The sequence below is a fragment of the Ictalurus punctatus genome, chromosome 13, assembly GCF_001660625.3.
Source record: "Ictalurus punctatus breed USDA103 chromosome 13, Coco_2.0, whole genome shotgun sequence".
Taxonomy (NCBI): Eukaryota; Metazoa; Chordata; class Actinopteri; order Siluriformes; family Ictaluridae; genus Ictalurus; species Ictalurus punctatus.
In genome coordinates, this window is record NC_030428.2 from 2,611,197 (window position 1) to 2,633,080 (window position 21,884).

The window sequence follows — 21,884 nt, forward strand, 5'->3', positions numbered from 1 at the left end:
TTTACAGTTGTTGCATACCTGCTGTTGTACTGGGAATTTACCAATTGAATGAATGCTTTTCATTCTGAGGGACCCAAGAGTCTGGTGTTGTTCCTTTAAACATTCAGGAGCTGCCCAGATGATGGTTCGCATCCAACCCACATCCAAATCCAAAGGGACAAAATCGCTGACGATCATTAAGCAGTTCATGTGAATAAAGAAATAAAGAAAGAAAAAAACTGTACACAGAATAAATTACACCAAATACACTGGGAACAGTTTAACTAAATCTTTATGAAGTGAAACAATATTACGGTTTCAACATTTCCTATTATTGCTGTCACTGAAAGGTACCAAAGCTTGCAGAAAATGACATTAAAACCGAAGTATATGTGATACAACTGGGGTAACATCCAGAGACACATTGCACCAGTCACAGAAGACGGTAAAGGCAAATGCACAGAGGAGACCGCCCCAACGAGAAGCGCTTATGAATATATTGTAAATCAAGTGCTCCTATTTGAAGAAGTCTAATTGTGCTTTCTTTTGAAAGTATTGGATGTTGTCCGAACTGTTTAACGTTTTATCAATTGAAAAAATAAACGAATAAATAAATAAATGAATAAACAAAAAAATATCAATCAATCAATCAATCAATAAATAATAAAATTAAAAAAAAAAAACGAAGTATCTTTAGTTGCTTCAATCACCCAAAAGCACCCCAACAAATAGCACTTACCATTCAGGAAGGTCAGAGCCATTGATAGAATAACGACCGTGACAATAAGACAGATGGGTGGTCTGCTTCTTTGCATCTTCTCCTGCCGCATTCACCACAACAAATATAATCACTACATTCCCGCTATCCTAGAAGTTGTCCACTGAGAATTTACCAGTTGACCACCATTTCATTCTGAGGGGCCTGAGTCAAGTGTTGTTCCTTTGAATGCTCAGAGTCTGATCATAACTTGAGATGATTCACAGTCCAACCCACAGAATCCAATGTGACAATAGAAGTGATGATGGCAGATCACTCCATGTGAATGAACCAGGTGATTCACACATTGACAGGCAGTTATCACTCTAGATTGAGAGTAGGTACACAGCCAAATGATGCTTTCACTGATGTATTCAAAGGTATTGCTCTAAGAGATTTCAGCGTATGTTTCACTAAATATCTGTGCAAGAATTTTAAGAAATATTTATGAAGAGAAAGACTCAAGTTAGAATCTCAACAACGATGAATGTGATTATAGTTTCACACATCCGTGGTGTCCAAATTCACTGAAAGTTGCCCCAACTTGTAAGCAACAAGCAACTACCCCAACAAGTAGCACTTACCAAATGATTCAGACAGGTCAGAGCCATTGTTAGGGTATCAGTTGTAACAATAATGCTGAGTGACCTCTTCCCTATCAACCGTAAGAATTATCAATAAGCGTAAACAATCATTGCATACCTGCTATTGTACAAAGTCTTCAGTCAGATATTACCGCTTGCCCACTATTGAATTGTGAGATGCCAGACTCGGGCGTTGTTCATCTCAGTGTCTGGATTGCTGTGGCTGTTACCCAAGCTTGTATGACAAGCTATGGAGCCGTTAAAAATCCAGGTATGTCACCTTAAAAAGTGTTGTCCTCTCCTGGAAACATTTGGGTCAAAATACTGCATGGGTTCCCTTTAAATCACTAGATATTCGACCAGTTAGACAAGTGTATATACGACTCATATGGTCAACATAATGTGCATCGTGCATGGTCCACGACGCACAGCGTCAGTGTGTCAGGATGGCCGAGCGGTCTAAGGCGCTGCGTTAAGGTCGCAGTCTCCTCTGGAGGCGTGGGTTCAAATCCCACTTCTGACAACCTGACCAGTTGCTGCACCCTCGGTCGAGGGGCTGAAAGACTGTTTGTAACGTAGTTCCTCTTTGCATGGAATTCATTTTGAAGTAAGTCACTTGAAATGTATAGTTTAGAACGCTTACAAACAGGTTTAAGCTTCTGTTTGCCACACTATGCTTAAGAGTTGTTCACTGAAGCCCATTCTAGTCCTAAACTATAACACTGTCTTGATTCTATGGCACGCTCCGTGGCTGGTTGCCGAGGGAACCGACTACACTGCCTCGTTGTGTTGCCGAAATACCTGAGCAGGGTCCCTAACGGAAGCCTATACATTCTGAAACAAAGTGCATGGATCAAATACGATCAGACAGTGGTCCATGCTGAAGCAAGGCTTTTTACGTAGTTGTGGCCGAGTGGTTAAGGCGATGGACTTGAAATCCATTGGGGTTTCCCCGCGCAGGTCCGAATCCTGCCAACTACGTCTGAGATTTGGTTTGTGATTCCAGTGCTGGGGTAGCAAGAGTGAGGACAAACCTGTCTGGATTCTTCCCTGAAACACCATGTACCTTAAATGCTATTAAAAGTTTACAGTTGTTGCATACCTGCTGTTGTACTGGGAATTTACCAATTGAATGAATGCTTTTCATTCTGAGGGACCCAAGAGTCTGGTGTTGTTCCTTTAAACATTCAGGAGCTGCCCAGATGATGGTTCGCATCCAACCCACATCCAAATCCAAAGGGACAAAATCGCTGACGATCGTTAAGCAGTTCATGTGAATAAAGAAATAAAGAAAGAAAAAAACTGTACACAGAATAAATTACACCAAATACACTGGGAACAGTTTAACTAAATCTTTATGAAGTGAAACAATATTACGGTTTCAACATTTCCTATTATTGCTGTCACTGAAAGGTACCAAAGCTTGCAGAAAATGACATTAAAACCGAAGTATATGTGATACAACTGGGGTAACATCCAGAGACACATTGCACCAGTCACAGAAGACGGTAAAGGCAAATGCACAGAGGAGACCGCCCCAACGAGAAGCGCTTATGAATATATTGTAAATCAAGTGCTCCTATTTGAAGAAGTCTAATTGTGCTTTCTTTTGAAAGTATTGGATGTTGTCCGAACTGTTTAACGTTTAATCAATTGAAAAAATAAACGAATAAATAAATAAATGAATAAACAAAAAAATATCAATCAATCAATAAATAAATAAATAATAAAATGAAAAAAAAGGAAGTATCTTTAGTTGCTTCAATCACCCAAAAGCACCCCAACAAATAGCACTTACCATTCAGGAAGGTCAGAGCCATTGATAGAATAACGACTGTGACAATAAGAAAGATGGGTGGTCTGCTTCTTTGCATCTTCTCCTGCCGCATTCACCACAACAAATATAATCACTACATTCCCGCTATCCTAGAAGTTGTCCACTGAGAATTTAGCAGTTGACCACCATTTCATTCTGAGGGGCCTGAGTCAAGTGTTGTTCCTTTGAATGCTCAGAGTCTGATCATAACTTGAGATGATTCACAGTCCAACCCACAGAATCCAATGTGACAATAGAAGTGATGATGGCAGATCACTCCATGTGAATGAACCAGGTGATTCACACATTGACAGGCAGTTATCACTCTAGATTGAGAGTAGGTACACAGCCAAATGATGCTTTCACTGATGTATTCAAAGGTATTGCTCTAAGAGATTTCAGCGTATGTTTCACTAAATATCTGTGCAAGAATTTTAAGAAATATTTATGAAGAGAAAGACTCAAGTTAGAATCTCAACAACGATGAATGTGATTATAGTTTCACACATCCGTGGTGTCCAAATTCACTGAAAGTTGCCCCAACTTGTAAGCAACAAGCAACTACCCCAACAAGTAGCACTTACCAAATGATTCAGACAGGTCAGAGCCATTGTTAGGGTATCAGTTGTAACAATAATGCTGAGTGACCTCTTCCCTATCAACCGTAAGAATTATCAATAAGAGTAAACAATCATTGCATACCTGCTATTGTACAAAGTCTTCAGTCAGATATTACCGCTTGCCCACTATTGAATTGTGAGATGCCAGACTCGGGCGTTGTTCATCTCAGTGTCTGGTTTGCTGTGGCTGTTACCCAAGCTTGTATGACAAGCTATGGAGCCGTTAAAAATCCAGGTATGTCACCTTAAAAAGTGTTGTCCTCTCCTGGAAACATTTGGGTCAAAATACTGCATGGGTTCCCTTTAAATCACTGCCCGTAGATATTCGACCAGTCAGACAAGTGTTTATACGACTAGCACACGACTCAACATAATGTGCATCGTGCACGGTCCACGCCGCGCAGCTTCAACGTGTCAGGATGGCCGAGCGGTCTCCCCTGGAGGCGTGGGTTTATATCCCGCTCCTGACATTTAGAGCCTTTGCTGCACTCTGTTGAGGGGTTGTTTGGCTGTTCCTCTTTCAAGAAATCCCTTGAAATGTCCCTGCATAGTTTAGGGTTCAAGTTTGAACTCCTCCTTGTAGCCCATTCTGGGGTTCAAACTTGAGCTTCTTCTCCAGATCAGGATGGCAGAGCAGTCCAAGGTGCTGCGTTCAGGTAGCAGTCTGGAGGCGTGGACTCAAATCCCACTTCTGACAATCAGCCCAGTTGCTGCACCCTCGGTCGAGGGTCTGAAAGACTGTTTGTAACGTAGTCCCTCTTTGCATGGAATTCATTTTGAAGTAAGTCACTTGAAATGTATAGTTTAGAACGCTTACAAACAGGTTTAAGCTTCTGTTTGCCACACTATGCTTAAGAGTTGTTCACTGAAGCCCATTCTAGTCCTAAACTATAACACTGTCTTGATTCTATGGCACGCTCCGTGGCTGGTTGCCGAGGGAACCAACTACACTGCCTCGTTGTGTTGCCGAAATACCTGAGCAGGGTCCCTAACGGAAGCCTATACATTCTGAAACAAAGTGCATGGATCAAATACGATCAGACAGTGGTCCATGCTGAAGCAAGGCTTTTTACGTAGTTGTGGCCGAGTGGTTAAGGCGATGGACTTGAAATCCATTGGGGTTTCCCCGCGCAGGTCCGAATCCTGCCAACTACGTCTGAGATTTGGTTTGTGATTCCAGTGCTGGGGTAGCAAGAGTGAGGACAAACCTGTCTGGATTCTTCCCTGAAACACCATGTACCTTAAATGCTATTAAAAGCTTACAGTTGTTGCATACCTGCTGTTGTACTGAGAATTTACCAATTGAACCAATGGATGCTTTTCATTCTGAGGGACCCAAGAGTCTGGTGTTGTTCCTTTAAACATTCAGGAGCTGCCCAGATGATGGTTCGCATCCAACCCACATCCAAATCCAAAGGGACAAAATCGCTGACGATCGTTAAGCAGTTCATGTGAATAAAGAAATAAAGAAAGAAAAAAACTGTACACAGAATAAATTACACCAAATGCACTGGGAACAGTTTAACTAAATCTTTATGAAGTGAAACAATATTACGGTTTCAACATTTCCTATTATTGCTGTCACTGAAAGGTACCAAAGCTTGCAGAAAACGACATTAAAACCGAAGTATATGTGATACAACTGGGCTAACATCCAGAGACACATTGCACAAGTCACAGAAGACGGTAAAGGCAAATGCACAGAGGAGACCACCCCAACGAGAAGCGCTTATGAATATATTGTAAATCAAGTTTAGAACGCTTACAAATAGGTTGAAGCTTCTGTTTGCCTCACTATGCTTAAGAGTTGTTCACTGAAGCCCATTCTAGGCTTAAACTACAACACTGTCTTGATTCTATGGCACTGTCCATGGATGGTTGCCGAGGGAACCGACTACACTGCCTCGTTGTGTTGCCGAAATGCCTGAGCAGGGTCCCTGACGGAAGCCTATACATTCTGAAACAAAGTGCATGGATCAAATACGATCAGACAGTGGTCCATGCTGAAGCAAGGCTTTTTACGTAGTTGTGGCCGAGTGGTTAAGGCGATGGACTAGAAATCCATTGGGGTTTCCCTGCGCAGGTTCGAATCCTGCCAACTACGTCTGCGATTTGGTTTGTGATTCCATTGCTGGGGTAGACAGAATGACCACAAGCCTGACTGTATTCTTCACTGGAACACCATGTACCTTAAATGCTATTAAAAGTTTACAGTTGTTGCATACCTGCTGTTGTACTGGGAATTTGCCAATTGAACCAATGGATGCTTTTCATTCTGAGGGACCCAAGAGTCTGGTGTTGTTCCTTTAAACATTCAGGAGCTGCCCAGATGATGGTTCGCATCCAACCCACATCCAAATCCAAAGGGACAAAAGCGCTGACGATCGTTAAGCAGTTCATGTGAATAAAGAAATAAAGAAAGAAAAAAACTGTACACAGAATAAATTACACCAAATACACTGGGAACAGTTTAACTAAATCTTTATGAAGTGAAACAATATTACGGTTTCAACATTTCCTATTATTGCTGTCACTGAAAGGTACCAAAGCTTGCAGAAAATGACATTAAAACCAAAGTATATGTGATACAACTGGGGTAACATCCAGAGACACATTGCACCAGTCACAGAAGACGGTAAAGGCAAATACACAGAGGAGACCGCCCCAACGAGAAGCGCTTATGAATATATTGTAAATCAAGTGCTCCTATTTGAAGAAATCTAATTGTGCTTTCTTTTGAAAGTATTGGATGTTGTCCGAACTGTTTAACGTTTAATCAATTGAAAAAATAAACTAATAAATAAATAAATGAATAAACAAAATAATATCAATCAATCAATCAATCAAAAAATAATAAAATGAAAAAAAAAGGAAGTATCTTTAGTTGCTTCAATCATCCAAAAGCACCCCAACAAATAGCACTTACCATTCAGGAAGGTCAGAGCCATTGATAGAATAACGACTGTGACAATAAGACAGATGGGTGGTCTGCTTCTTTGCATCTTCTCCTGCCGTATTCACCACAACAAATATAATCACTACATTCCCGCTATCCTAGAAGTTGTCCACTGAGAATTTAGCAGTTGACCACCATTTCATTCTGAGGGGCCTGAGTCAAGTGTTGTTCCTTTGAATGCTCAGAGTCTGATCATAACTTGAGATGATTCACAGTCCAACCCACAGAATCCAATGTGACAATAGAAGTGATGACGGCAGATCACTCCATGTGAATGAACCAGGTGATTCACACATTGACAGGCAGTTATCACTCTAGATTGAGAGTAGGTACACAGCCAAATGATGCTTTCACTGATGTATTCAAAGGTATTGCTCTAAGAGATTTCAGCGTATGTTTCACTAAATATCTGTGCAAGAATTTTAAGAAATATTTATGAAGAGAAAGACTCAAGTTAGAATCTCAACAACGATGAATGTGATTATAGTTTCACACATCCGTGGTGTCCAAATTCACTGAAAGTTGCCCCAACTTGTAAGCAACAAGCAACTACCCCAACAAGTAGCACTTGCCAAATGATTCAGACAGGTCAGAGCCATTGTTAGGGTATCAGTTGTAACAATAATGCTGAGTGACCTCTTCCCTATCAACCGTAAGAATTATCAATAAGCGTAAACAATCATTGCATACCTGCTATTGTACAAAGTCTTCAGTCAGATATTACCGCTTGCCCACTATTGAATTGTGAGATGCCAGACTCGGGCGTTGTTCATTTCAGTGTCTGGTTTGTTGTGGCTGTTACCCAAGCTTGTATGACAAGCTATGGAGCTGTTAAAAGTCCAGGTATGTCACCTTAAAAAGTGTTGTCCTCTCCTGGAAACATTTGGGTCAAAATACTGCATGGGTTCCCTTTAAATCACTGCCCGTAGATATTCGACCAGTCAGACAAGTGTTTATACGACTAGCACACGACTCAACATAATGTGCATCGTGCACGGTCCACGACGCGCAGCTTCAAAGTGTCAGGATGGCCGAGCGGTCTCCCCTGGAGGCGTGGGTTTAAATCCCGCTCCTGACATTTAGAGCCTTTGCTGCACTCTGTTGAGGGGTTGTTTGGCTGTTCCTCTTTCAAGAAATCCCTTGAAATGTCCCTGCATAGTTTAGGGTTCAAGTTTGAACTCCTCCTTGTAGCCCATTCTGGGGTTCAAACTTGAGCTTCTTCTCCAGATCAGGATGGCAGAGCAGTCCAAGGTGCTGCGTTCAGGTAGCAGTCTGGAGGCGTGGACTCAAATCCCACTTCTGACAATCAGCCCAGTTGCTGCACCCTCGGTCGAGGGTCTGAAAGACTGTTTGTAACGTAGTTCCTCTTTGCATGGAATTCATTTTGAAGTAAGTCACTTGAAATGTATAGTTTAGAACGCTTACAAACAGGTTTAAGCTTCTGTTTGCCACACTATGCTTAAGAGTTGTTCACTGAAGCCCATTCTAGTCCTAAACTATAACACTGTCTTGATTCTATGGCACGCTCCGTGGCTGGTTGCCGAGGGAACCAACTACACTGCCTCGTTGTGTTGCCGAAATACCTGAGCAGGGTCCCTAACGGAAGCCTATACATTCTGAAACAAAGTGCATGGATCAAATACGATCAGACAGTGGTCCATGCTGAAGCAAGGCTTTTTACGTAGTTGTGGCCGAGTGGTTAAGGCGATGGACTTGAAATCCATTGGGGTTTCCCCGCGCAGGTCCGAATCCTGCCAACTATGTCTGAGATTTGGTTTGTGATTCCAGTGCTGGGGTAGCAAGAGTGAGGACAAACCTGTCTGGATTCTTCCCTGAAACACCATGTACCTTAAATGCTATTAAAAGTTTACAGTTGTTGCATACCTGCTGTTGTACTGAGAATTTACCAATTGAACCAATGGATGCTTTTCATTCTGAGGGACCCAAGAGTCTGGTGTTGTTCCTTTAAACATTCAGGAGCTGCCCAGATGATGGTTCGCATCCAACCCACATCCAAATCCAAAGGGACAAAATCGCTGACGATCGTTAAGCAGTTCATGTGAATAAAGAAATAAAGAAAGAAAAAAACTGTACACAGAATAAATTACACCAAATGCACTGGGAACAGTTTAACTAAATCTTTATGAAGTGAAACAATATTACGGTTTCAACATTTCCTATTATTGCTGTCACTGAAAGGTACCAAAGCTTGCAGAAAACGACATTAAAACCGAAGTATATGTGATACAACTGGGCTAACATCCAGAGACACATTGCACAAGTCACAGAAGACGGTAAAGGCAAATGCACAGAGGAGACCACCCCAACGAGAAGCGCTTATGAATATATTGTAAATCAAGTTTAGAACGCTTACAAATAGGTTGAAGCTTCTGTTTGCCTCACTATGCTTAAGAGTTGTTCACTGAAGCCCATTCTAGGCTTAAACTACAACACTGTCTTGATTCTATGGCACTGTCCATGGATGGTTGCCGAGGGAACCGACTACACTGCCTCGTTGTGTTGCCGAAATGCCTGAGCAGGGTCCCTGACGGAAGCCTATACATTCTGAAACAAAGTGCATGGATCAAATACGATCAGACAGTGGTCCATGCTGAAGCACAGCCTTTTTACGTAGTTGTGGCCGAGTGGTTAAGGCGATGGACTAGAAATCCATTGGGGTTTCCCCGCGCAGGTTCGAATCCTGCCAACTACGTCTGCGATTTGGTTTGTGATTCCGTTGCTGGGGTAGACAGAATGACCACAAGCCTGACTGTATTCTTCACTGGAACACCATGTACCTTAAATGCTATTAAAAGTTTACAGTTGTTGCATACCTGCTGTTGTACTGGGAATTTGCCAATTGAACCAATGGATGCTTTTCATTCTGAGGGACCCAAGAGTCTGGTGTTGTTCCTTTAAACATTCAGGAGCTGCCCAGATGATGGTTCGCATCCAACCCACATCCAAATCCAAAGGGACAAAAGCGCTGACGATCGTTAAGCAGTTCATGTGAATAAAGAAATAAAGAAAGAAAAAAACTGTACACAGAATAAATTACACCAAATACACTGGGAACAGTTTAACTAAATCTTTATGAAGTGAAACAATATTACGGTTTCAACATTTCCTATTATTGCTGTCACTGAAAGGTACCAAAGCTTGTAGAAAATGACATTAAAACCAAAGTATATGTGATACAACTGGGGTAACATCCAGAGACACATTGCACCAGTCACAGAAGACGGTAAAGGCAAATACACAGAGGAGACCGCCCCAACGAGAAGCGCTTATGAATATATTGTAAATCAAGTGCTCCTATTTGAAGAAATCTAATTGTGCTTTCTTTTGAAAGTATTGGATGTTGTCCGAACTGTTTAACGTTTAATCAATTGAAAAAATAAACTAATAAATAAATAAATGAATAAACAAAATAATATCAATCAATCAATCAATCAAAAAATAATAAAATGAAAAAAAAAGGAAGTATCTTTAGTTGCTTCAATCATCCAAAAGCACCCCAACAAATAGCACTTACCATTCAGGAAGGTCAGAGCCATTGATAGAATAACGACTGTGACAATAAGACAGATGGGTGGTCTGCTTCTTTGCATCTTCTCCTGCCGTATTCACCACAACAAATATAATCACTACATTCCCGCTATCCTAGAAGTTGTCCACTGAGAATTTAGCAGTTGACCACCATTTCATTCTGAGGGGCCTGAGTCAAGTGTTGTTCCTTTGAATGCTCAGAGTCTGATCATAACTTGAGATGATTCACAGTCCAACCCACAGAATCCAATGTGACAATAGAAGTGATGACGGCAGATCACTCCATGTGAATGAACCAGGTGATTCACACATTGACAGGCAGTTATCACTCTAGATTGAGAGTAGGTACACAGCCAAATGATGCTTTCACTGATGTATTCAAAGGTATTGCTCCAAGAGATTTCAGCGTATGTTTCACTAAATATCTGTGCAAGAATTTTAAGAAATATTTATGAAGAGAAAGACTCAAGTTAGAATCTCAACAACGATGAATGTGATTATAGTTTCACACATCCGTGGTGTCCAAATTCACTGAAAGTTGCCCCAACTTGTAAGCAACAAGCAACTACCCCAACAAGTAGCACTTGCCAAATGATTCAGACAGGTCAGAGCCATTGTTAGGGTATCAGTTGTAACAATAATGCTGAGTGACCTCTTCCCTATCAACCGTAAGAATTATCAATAAGCGTAAACAATCATTGCATACCTGCTATTGTACAAAGTCTTCAGTCAGATATTACCGCTTGCCCACTATTGAATTGTGAGATGCCAGACTCGGGCGTTGTTCATTTCAGTGTCTGGTTTGTTGTGGCTGTTACCCAAGCTTGTATGACAAGCTATGGAGCTGTTAAAAATCCAGGTATGTCACCTTAAAAAGTGTTGTCCTCTCCTGGAAACATTTGGGTCAAAATACTGCATGGGTTCCCTTTAAATCACTGCCCGTAGATATTCGACCAGTCAGACAAGTGTTTATACGACTAGCACACGACTCAACATAATGTGCATCGTGCACGGTCCACGACGCGCAGCTTCAACGTGTCAGGATGGCCGAGCGGTCTCCCCTGGAGGCGTGGGTTTATATCCCGCTCCTGACATTTAGAGCCTTTGCTGCACTCTGTTGAGGGGTTGTTTGGCTGTTCCTCTTTCAAGAAATCCCTTGAAATGTCCCTGCATAGTTTAGGGTTCAAGTTTGAACTCCTCCTTGTAGCCCATTCTGGGGTTCAAACTTGAGCTTCTTCTCCAGATCAGGATGGCAGAGCAGTCCAAGGTGCTGCGTTCAGGTAGCAGTCTGGAGGCGTGGACTCAAATCCCACTTCTGACAATCAGCCCAGTTGCTGCACCCTCGGTCGAGGGTCTGAAAGACTGTTTGTAACATAGTTCCTCTTTGCATGGAATTCATTTTGAAGTAAGTCACTTGAAATGTTTAGTTTAGAACGCTTACAAACAGGTTTAAGCTTCTGTTTGCCACACTATGAAATGCTTAAGAGTTGTTCACTGAAGCCCATTCTAGTCCTAAACTATAACACTGTCTTGATTCTATGGCACGCTCCGTGGGTGGTTGCCGAGGGAACCAACTACACTGCCTCGTTGTGTTGCCGAAATACCTGAGCAGTGTCCCTAACGGAAGCCTATACATTCTGAAACAAAGTGCATGGATCAAATACGATCAGACAGTGGTCCATGCTGAAGCAAGGCTTTTTACGTAGTTGTGGCCGAGTGGTTAAGGCGATGGACTTGAAATCCATTGGGGTTTCCCCGCGCAGGTCCGAATCCTGCCAACTACGTCTGAGATTTGGTTTGTGATTCCAGTGCTGGGGTAGCAAGAGTGAGGACAAACCTGTCTGGATTCTTCCCTGAAACACCATGTACCTTAAATGCTATTAAAAGTTTACAGTTGTTGCATACCTGCTGTTGTAACTGGGAATTTACCAATTGAATGAATGCTTTTCATTCTGAGGGACCCAAGAGTCTGGTGTTGTTCCTTTAAACATTCAGGAGCTGCCCAGATGATGGTTCGCATCCAACCCACATCCAAATCCAAAGGGACAAAATCGCTGACGATCATTAAGCAGTTCATGTGAATAAAGAAATAAAGAAAGAAAAAAACTGTACACAGAATAAATTACACCAAATACACTGGGAACAGTTTAACTAAATCTTTATGAAGTGAAACAATATTACGGTTTCAACATTTCCTATTATTGCTGTCACTGAAAGGTACCAAAGCTTGCAGAAAATGACATTAAAACCGAAGTATATGTGATACAACTGGGGTAACATCCAGAGACACATTGCACCAGTCACAGAAGACGGTAAAGGCAAATGCACAGAGGAGACCGCCCCAACGAGAAGCGCTTATGAACATATTGTAAATCAAGTGCTCCTATTTGAAGAAGTCTAATTGTGCTTTCTTTTGAAAGTATTGGATGTTGTCCGAACTGTTTAACGTTTTATCAATTGAAAAAATAAACGAATAAATAAATAAATGAATAAACAAAAAAATATCAATCAATCAATCAATCAATAAATAATAAAATGAAGAAAAAAAAAGGAAGTATCTTTAGTTGCTTCAATCACCCAAAAGCACCCCAACAAATAGCACTTACCATTCAGGAAGGTCAGAGCCATTGATAGAATAACGACCGTGACAATAAGACAGATGGGTGGTCTGCTTCTTTGCATCTTCTCCTGCCGCATTCACCACAACAAATATAATCACTACATTCCCGCTATCCTAGAAGTTGTCCACTGAGAATTTACCAGTTGACCACCATTTCATTCTGAGGGGCCTGAGTCAAGTGTTGTTCCTTTGAATGCTCAGAGTCTGATCATAACTTGAGATGATTCACAGTCCAACCCACAGAATCCAATGTGACAATAGAAGTGATGATGGCAGATCACTCCATGTGAATGAACCAGGTGATTCACACATTGACAGGCAGTTATCACTCTAGATTGAGAGTAGGTACACAGCCAAATGATGCTTTCACTGATGTATTCAAAGGTATTGCTCTAAGAGATTTCAGCGTATGTTTCACTAAATATCTGTGCAAGAATTTTAAGAAATATTTATGAAGAGAAAGACTCAAGTTAGAATCTCAACAACGATGAATGTGATTATAGTTTCACACATCCGTGGTGTCCAAATTCACTGAAAGTTGCCCCAACTTGTAAGCAACAAGCAACTACCCCAACAAGTAGCACTTACCAAATGATTCAGACAGGTCAGAGCCATTGTTAGGGTATCAGTTGTAACAATAATGCTGAGTGACCTCTTCCCTATCAACCGTAAGAATTATCAATAAGCGTAAACAATCATTGCATACCTGCTATTGTACAAAGTCTTCAGTCAGATATTACCGCTTGCCCACTATTGAATTGTGAGATGCCAGACTCGGGCGTTGTTCATCTCAGTGTCTGGATTGCTGTGGCTGTTACCCAAGCTTGTATGACAAGCTATGGAGCCGTTAAAAATCCAGGTATGTCACCTTAAAAAGTGTTGTCCTCTCCTGGAAACATTTGGGTCAAAATACTGCATGGGTTCCCTTTAAATCACTAGATATTCGACCAGTTAGACAAGTGTATATACGACTCATATGGTCAACATAATGTGCATCGTGCATGGTCCACGACGCACAGCGTCAGTGTGTCAGGATGGCCGAGCGGTCTAAGGCGCTGCGTTAAGGTCGCAGTCTCCTCTGGAGGCGTGGGTTCAAATCCCACTTCTGACAACCTGACCAGTTGCTGCACCTTCGGTCGAGGGTCTGAAAGACTGTTTGTAACGTAGTTCCTCTTTGCATGGAATTCATTTTGAAGTAAGTCACTTGAAATGTATAGTTTAGAACGCTTACAAACAGGTTTAAGCTTCTGTTTGCCACACTATGCTTAAGAGTTGTTCACTGAAGCCCATTCTAGTCCTAAACTATAACACTGTCTTGATTCTATGGCACGCTCCGTGGCTGGTTGCCGAGGGAACCAACTACACTGCCTCGTTGTGTTGCCGAAATACCTGAGCAGGGTCCCTAACGGAAGCCTATACATTCTGAAACAAAGTGCATGGATCAAATACGATCAGACAGTGGTCCATGCTGAAGCAAGGCTTTTTACGTAGTTGTGGCCGAGTGGTTAAGGCGATGGACTTGAAATCCATTGGGGTTTCCCCGCGCAGGTCCGAATCCTGCCAACTACGTCTGAGATTTGGTTTGTGATTCCAGTGCTGGGGTAGCAAGAGTGAGGACAAACCTGTCTGGATTCTTCCCTGAAACACCATGTACCTTAAATGCTATTAAAAGTTTACAGTTGTTGCATACCTGCTGTTGTACTGGGAATTTACCAATTGAATGAATGCTTTTCATTCTGAGGGACCCAAGAGTCTGGTGTTGTTCCTTTAAACATTCAGGAGCTGCCCAGATGATGGTTCGCATCCAACCCACATCCAAATCCAAAGGGACAAAATCGCTGACGATCGTTAAGCAGTTCATGTGAATAAAGAAATAAAGAAAGAAAAAAACTGTACACAGAATAAATTACACCAAATACACTGGGAACAGTTTAACTAAATCTTTATGAAGTGAAACAATATTACGGTTTCAACATTTCCTATTATTGCTGTCACTGAAAGGTACCAAAGCTTGCAGAAAATGACATTAAAACCGAAGTATATGTGATACAACTGGGGTAACATCCAGAGACACATTGCACCAGTCACAGAAGACGGTAAAGGCAAATGCACAGAGGAGACCGCCCCAACGAGAAGCGCTTATGAATATATTGTAAATCAAGTGCTCCTATTTGAAGAAGTCTAATTGTGCTTTCTTTTGAAAGTATTGGATGTTGTCCGAACTGTTTAACGTTTAATCAATTGAAAAAATAAACGAATAAATAAATAAATGAATAAACAAAAAAATATCAATCAATCAATAAATAAATAAATAATAAAATGAAAAAAAAGGAAGTATCTTTAGTTGCTTCAATCACCCAAAAGCACCCCAACAAATAGCACTTACCATTCAGGAAGGTCAGAGCCATTGATAGAATAACGACCGTGACAATAAGACAGATGGGTGGTCTGCTTCTTTGCATCTTCTCCTGCCGCATTCACCACAACAAATATAATCACTACATTCCCGCTATCCTAGAAGTTGTCCACTGAGAATTTAGCAGTTGACCACCATTTCATTCTGAGGGGCCTGAGTCAAGTGTTGTTCCTTTGAATGCTCAGAGTCTGATCATAACTTGAGATGATTCACAGTCCAACCCACAGAATCCAATGTGACAATAGAAGTGATGATGGCAGATCACTCCATGTGAATGAACCAGGTGATTCACACATTGACAGGCAGTTATCACTCTAGATTGAGAGTAGGTACACAGCCAAATGATGCTTTCACTGATGTATTCAAAGGTATTGCTCTAAGAGATTTCAGCGTATGTTTCACTAAATATCTGTGCAAGAATTTTAAGAAATATTTATGAAGAGAAAGACTCAAGTTAGAATCTCAACAACGATGAATGTGATTATAGTTTCACACATCCGTGGTGTCCAAATTCACTGAAAGTTTCCCCAACTTGTAAGCAACAAGCAACTACCCCAACAAGTAGCACTTACCAAATGATTCAGACAGGTCAGAGCCATTGTTAGGGTATCAGTTGTAACAATAATGCTGAGTGACCTCTTCCCTATCAACCGTAAGAATTATCAATAAGAGTAAACAATCATTGCATACCTGCTATTGTACAAAGTCTTCAGTCAGATATTACCGCTTGCCCACTATTGAATTGTGAGATGCCAGACTCGGGCGTTGTTCATCTCAGTGTCTGGTTTGCTGTGGCTGTTACCCAAGCTTGTATGACAAGCTATGGAGCCGTTAAAAATCCAGGTATGTCACCTTAAAAAGTGTTGTCCTCTCCTGGAAACATTTGGGTCAAAATACTGCATGGGTTCCCTTTAAATCACTGCCCGTAGATATTCGACCAGTCAGACAAGTGTTTATACGACTAGCACACGACTCAACATAATGTGCATCGTGCACGGTCCACGCCGCGCAGCTTCAACGTGTCAGGATGGCCGAGCGGTCTCCCCTGGAGGCGTGGGTTTATATCCCGCTCCTGACATTTAGAGCCTTTGCTGCACTCTGTTGAGGGGTTGTTTGGCTGTTCCTCTTTCAAGAAATCCCTTGAAATGTCCCTGCATAGTTTAGGGTTCAAGTTTGAACTCCTCCTTGTAGCCCATTCTGGGGTTCAAACTTGAGCTTCTTCTCCAGATCAGGATGGCAGAGCAGTCCAAGGTGCTGCGTTCAGGTAGCAGTCTGGAGGCGTGGACTCAAATCCCACTTCTGACAATCAGCCCAGTTGCTGCACCCTCGGTCGAGGGTCTGAAAGACTGTTTGTAACGTAGTTCCTCTTTGCATGGAATTCATTTTGAAGTAAGTCACTTGAAATGTATAGTTTAGAACGCTTACAAACAGGTTTAAGCTTCTGTTTGCCACACTATGCTTAAGAGTTGTTCACTGAAGCCCATTCTAGTCCTAAACTATAACACTGTCTTGATTCTATGGCACGCTCCGTGGCTGGTTGCCGAGGGAACCAACTACACTGCCTCGTTGTGTTGCCGAAATACCTGAGCAGGGTCCCTAACGGAAGCCTATACATTCTGAAACAAAGTGCATGGATCAAATACGATCAGACAGTGGTCCATGCTGAAGCAAGGCTTTTTACGTAGTTGTGGCCGAGTGGTTAAGGCGATGGACTTGAAATCCATTGGGGTTTCCCCGCGCAGGTCCGAATCCTGCCAACTACGTCTGAGATTTGGTTTGTGATTCCAGTGCTGGGGTAGCAAGAGTGAGGACAAACCTGTCTGGATTCTTCCCTGAAACACCATGTACCTTAAATGCTATTAAAAGCTTACAGTTGTTGCATACCTGCTGTTGTACTGAGAATTTACCAATTGAACCAATGGATGCTTTTCATTCTGAGGGACCCAAGAGTCTGGTGTTGTTCCTTTAAACATTCAGGAGCTGCCCAGATGATGGTTCGCATCCAACCCACATCCAAATCCAAAGGGACAAAATCGCTGACGATCGTTAAGCAGTTCATGTGAATAAAGAAATAAAGAAAGAAAAAAACTGTACACAGAATAAATTACACCAAATGCACTGGGAACAGTTTAACTAAATCTTTATGAAGTGAAACAATATTACGGTTTCAACATTTCCTATTATTGCTGTCACTGAAAGGTACCAAAGCTTGCAGAAAACGACATTAAAACCGAAGTATATGTGATACAACTGGGCTAACATCCAGAGACACATTGCACAAGTCACAGAAGACGGTAAAGGCAAATGCACAGAGGAGACCACCCCAACGAGAAGCGCTTATGAATATATTGTAAATCAAGTTTAGAACGCTTACAAATAGGTTGAAGCTTCTGTTTGCCTCACTATGCTTAAGAGTTGTTCACTGAAGCCCATTCTAGGCTTAAACTACAACACTGTCTTGATTCTATGGCACTGTCCATGGATGGTTGCCGAGGGAACCGACTACACTGCCTCGTTGTGTTGCCGAAATGCCTGAGCAGGGTCCCTGACGGAAGCCTATACATTCTGAAACAAAGTGCATGGATCAAATACGATCAGACAGTGGTCCATGCTGAAGCAAGGCTTTTTACGTAGTTGTGGCCGAGTGGTTAAGGCGATGGACTAGAAATCCATTGGGGTTTCCCTGCGCAGGTTCGAATCCTGCCAACTACGTCTGCGATTTGGTTTGTGATTCCATTGCTGGGGTAGACAGAATGACCACAAGCCTGACTGTATTCTTCACTGGAACACCATGTACCTTAAATGCTATTAAAAGTTTACAGTTGTTGCATACCTGCTGTTGTACTGGGAATTTGCCAATTGAACCAATGGATGCTTTTCATTCTGAGGGACCCAAGAGTCTGGTGTTGTTCCTTTAAACATTCAGGAGCTGCCCAGATGATGGTTCGCATCCAACCCACATCCAAATCCAAAGGGACAAAAGCGCTGACGATCGTTAAGCAGTTCATGTGAATAAAGAAATAAAGAAAGAAAAAAACTGTACACAGAATAAATTACACCAAATACACTGGGAACAGTTTAACTAAATCTTTATGAAGTGAAACAATATTACGGTTTCAACATTTCCTATTATTGCTGTCACTGAAAGGTACCAAAGCTTGCAGAAAATGACATTAAAACCAAAGTATATGTGATACAACTGGGGTAACATCCAGAGACACATTGCACCAGTCACAGAAGACGGTAAAGGCAAATACACAGAGGAGACCGCCCCAACGAGAAGCGCTTATGAATATATTGTAAATCAAGTGCTCCTATTTGAAGAAATCTAATTGTGCTTTCTTTTGAAAGTATTGGATGTTGTCCGAACTGTTTAACGTTTAATCAATTGAAAAAATAAACTAATAAATAAATAAATGAATAAACAAAATAATATCAATCAATCAATCAATCAAAAAATAATAAAATGAAAAAAAAAGGAAGTATCTTTAGTTGCTTCAATCATCCAAAAGCACCCCAACAAATAGCACTTACCATTCAGGAAGGTCAGAGCCATTGATAGAATAACGACTGTGACAATAAGACAGATGGGTGGTCTGCTTCTTTGCATCTTCTCCTGCCGTATTCACCACAACAAATATAATCACTACATTCCCGCTATCCTAGAAGTTGTCCACTGAGAATTTAGCAGTTGACCACCATTTCATTCTGAGGGGCCTGAGTCAAGTGTTGTTCCTTTGAATGCTCAGAGTCTGATCATAACTTGAGATGATTCACAGTCCAACCCACAGAATCCAATGTGACAATAGAAGTGATGACGGCAGATCACTCCATGTGAATGAACCAGGTGATTCACACATTGACAGGCAGTTATCACTCTAGATTGAGAGTAGGTACACAGCCAAATGATGCTTTCACTGATGTATTCAAAGGTATTGCTCTAAGAGATTTCAGCGTATGTTTCACTAAATATCTGTGCAAGAATTTTAAGAAATATTTATGAAGAGAAAGACTCAAGTTAGAATCTCAACAACGATGAATGTGATTATAGTTTCACACATCCGTGGTGTCCAAATTCACTGAAAGTTGCCCCAACTTGTAAGCAACAAGCAACTACCCCAACAAGTAGCACTTGCCAAATGATTCAGACAGGTCAGAGCCATTGTTAGGGTATCAGTTGTAACAATAATGCTGAGTGACCTCTTCCCTATCAACCGTAAGAATTATCAATAAGCGTAAACAATCATTGCATACCTGCTATTGTACAAAGTCTTCAGTCAGATATTACCGCTTGCCCACTATTGAATTGTGAGATGCCAGACTCGGGCGTTGTTCATTTCAGTGTCTGGTTTGTTGTGGCTGTTACCCAAGCTTGTATGACAAGCTATGGAGCTGTTAAAAATCCAGGTATGTCACCTTAAAAAGTGTTGTCCTCTCCTGGAAACATTTGGGTCAAAATACTGCATGGGTTCCCTTTAAATCACTGCCCGTAGATATTCGACCAGTCAGACAAGTGTTTATACGACTAGCACACGACTCAACATAATGTGCATCGTGCACGGTCCACGACGCGCAGCTTCAACGTGTCAGGATGGCCGAGCGGTCTCCCCTGGAGGCGTGGGTTTATATCCCGCTCCTGACATTTAGAGCCTTTGCTGCACTCTGTTGAGGGGTTGTTTGGCTGTTCCTCTTTCAAGAAATCCCTTGAAATGTCCCTGCATAGTTTAGGGTTCAAGTTTGAACTCCTCCTTGTAGCCCATTCTGGGGTTCAAACTTGAGCTTCTTCTCCAGATCAGGATGGCAGAGCAGTCCAAGGTGCTGCGTTCAGGTAGCAGTCTGGAGGCGTGGACTCAAATCCCACTTCTGACAATCAGCCCAGTTGCTGCACCCTCGGTCGAGGGTCTGAAAGACTGTTTGTAACGTAGTTCCTCTTTGCATGGAATTCATTTTGAAGTAAGTCACTTGAAATGTATAGTTTAGAACGCTTACAAACAGGTTTAAGCTTCTGTTTGCCACACTATGCTTAAGAGTTGTTCACTGAAGCCCATTCTAGTCCTAAACTATAACACTGTCTTGATTCTATGGCACGCTCCGTGGCTGGTTGCCGAGGGAACCAACTACACTGCCTCGTTGTGTTGCCGAAATACCTGAGCAGGGTCCCTAACGGAAGCCTATACATTCTGAAACAAAGTGCATGGATCAAATACGATCAGACAGTGGTCCATGCTGAAGCAAGGCTTTTTACGTAGTTGTGGCCGAGTGGTTAAGGCGATGGACTTGAAATCCATTGGGGTTTCCCCGCGCAGGTCCGAATCCTGCCAACTACGTCTGAGATTTGGTTTGTGATTCCAGTGCTGGGGTAGCAAGAGTGAGGACAAACCTGTCTGGATTCTTCCCTGAAACACCATGTACCTTAAATGCTATTAAAAGTTTACAGTTGTTGCATACCTGCTGTTGTACTGGGAATTTACCAATTGAATGAATGCTTTTCATTCTGAGGGACCCAAGAGTCTGGTGTTGTTCCTTTAAACATTCAGGAGCTGCCCAGATGATGGTTCGCATCCAACCCACATCCAAATCCAAAGGGACAAAATCGCTGACGATCGTTAAGCAGTTCATGTGAATAAAGAAATAAAGAAAGAAAAAAACTGTACACAGAATAAATTACACCAAATACACTGGGAACAGTTTAACTAAATCTTTATGAAGTGAAACAATATTACGGTTTCAACATTTCCTATTATTGCTGTCACTGAAAGGTACCAAAGCTTGCAGAAAATGACATTAAAACCGAAGTATATGTGATACAACTGGGGTAACATCCAGAGACACATTGCACCAGTCACAGAAGACGGTAAAGGCAAATGCACAGAGGAGACCGCCCCAACGAGAAGCGCTTATGAATATATTGTAAATCAAGTGCTCCTATTTGAAGAAGTCTAATTGTGCTTTCTTTTGAAAGTATTGGATGTTGTCCGAACTGTTTAACGTTTAATCAATTGAAAAAATAAACGAATAAATAAATAAATGAATAAACAAAAAAATATCAATCAATCAATAAATAAATAAATAATAAAATGAAAAAAAAGGAAGTATCTTTAGTTGCTTCAATCACCCAAAAGCACCCCAACAAATAGCACTTACCATTCAGGAAGGTCAGAGCCATTGATAGAATAACGACCGTGACAATAAGACAGATGGGTGGTCTGCTTCTTTGCATCTTCTCCTGCCGCATTCACCACAACAAATATAATCACTACATTCCCGCTATCCTAGAAGTTGTCCACTGAGAATTTAGCAGTTGACCACCATTTCATTCTGAGGGGCCTGAGTCAAGTGTTGTTCCTTTGAATGCTCAGAGTCTGATCATAACTTGAGATGATTCACAGTCCAACCCACAGAATCCAATGTGACAATAGAAGTGATGATGGCAGATCACTCCATGTGAATGAACCAGGTGATTCACACATTGACAGGCAGTTATCACTCTAGATTGAGAGTAGGTACACAGCCAAATGATGCTTTCACTGATGTATTCAAAGGTATTGCTCTAAGAGATTTCAGCGTATGTTTCACTAAATATCTGT

At 41.6% G+C, this 21,884-nt stretch overlaps 11 non-coding genes across 11 annotated transcripts; all 11 read left to right on the top strand.

The window, feature by feature from the left end:
* The first annotated feature begins 1,760 nt into the window (after positions 1-1,760).
* trnal-aag (transfer RNA leucine (anticodon AAG)) lies at positions 1,761-1,843 on the top strand. The gene has a single exon. It is a non-coding gene; the product is annotated as a tRNA-Leu (tRNA).
* A 376-nt stretch (positions 1,844-2,219) lies between these two features.
* trnas-uga (transfer RNA serine (anticodon UGA)) lies at positions 2,220-2,301 on the top strand. The gene has a single exon. It is a non-coding gene; the product is annotated as a tRNA-Ser (tRNA).
* Positions 2,302-4,829: 2,528 nt separating this feature from the next.
* On the top strand, positions 4,830-4,911 carry trnas-uga (transfer RNA serine (anticodon UGA)). The gene has a single exon. It is a non-coding gene; the product is annotated as a tRNA-Ser (tRNA).
* An 867-nt stretch (positions 4,912-5,778) lies between these two features.
* trnas-aga (transfer RNA serine (anticodon AGA)) lies at positions 5,779-5,860 on the top strand. Its single transcript has one exon. It is a non-coding gene; the product is annotated as a tRNA-Ser (tRNA).
* A 3,483-nt stretch (positions 5,861-9,343) lies between these two features.
* On the top strand, positions 9,344-9,425 carry trnas-aga (transfer RNA serine (anticodon AGA)). Its single transcript has one exon. It is a non-coding gene; the product is annotated as a tRNA-Ser (tRNA).
* A 2,538-nt stretch (positions 9,426-11,963) lies between these two features.
* Positions 11,964-12,045, top strand: trnas-uga (transfer RNA serine (anticodon UGA)). Its single transcript has one exon. It is a non-coding gene; the product is annotated as a tRNA-Ser (tRNA).
* Positions 12,046-13,909: 1,864 nt separating this feature from the next.
* On the top strand, positions 13,910-13,992 carry trnal-aag (transfer RNA leucine (anticodon AAG)). The gene has a single exon. It is a non-coding gene; the product is annotated as a tRNA-Leu (tRNA).
* A 376-nt stretch (positions 13,993-14,368) lies between these two features.
* trnas-uga (transfer RNA serine (anticodon UGA)) lies at positions 14,369-14,450 on the top strand. Its single transcript has one exon. It is a non-coding gene; the product is annotated as a tRNA-Ser (tRNA).
* Positions 14,451-16,978: 2,528 nt separating this feature from the next.
* On the top strand, positions 16,979-17,060 carry trnas-uga (transfer RNA serine (anticodon UGA)). Its single transcript has one exon. It is a non-coding gene; the product is annotated as a tRNA-Ser (tRNA).
* An 867-nt stretch (positions 17,061-17,927) lies between these two features.
* On the top strand, positions 17,928-18,009 carry trnas-aga (transfer RNA serine (anticodon AGA)). The gene has a single exon. It is a non-coding gene; the product is annotated as a tRNA-Ser (tRNA).
* Positions 18,010-20,542: 2,533 nt separating this feature from the next.
* Positions 20,543-20,624, top strand: trnas-uga (transfer RNA serine (anticodon UGA)). Its single transcript has one exon. It is a non-coding gene; the product is annotated as a tRNA-Ser (tRNA).
* The last annotated feature ends 1,260 nt before the right edge of the window (positions 20,625-21,884 follow it).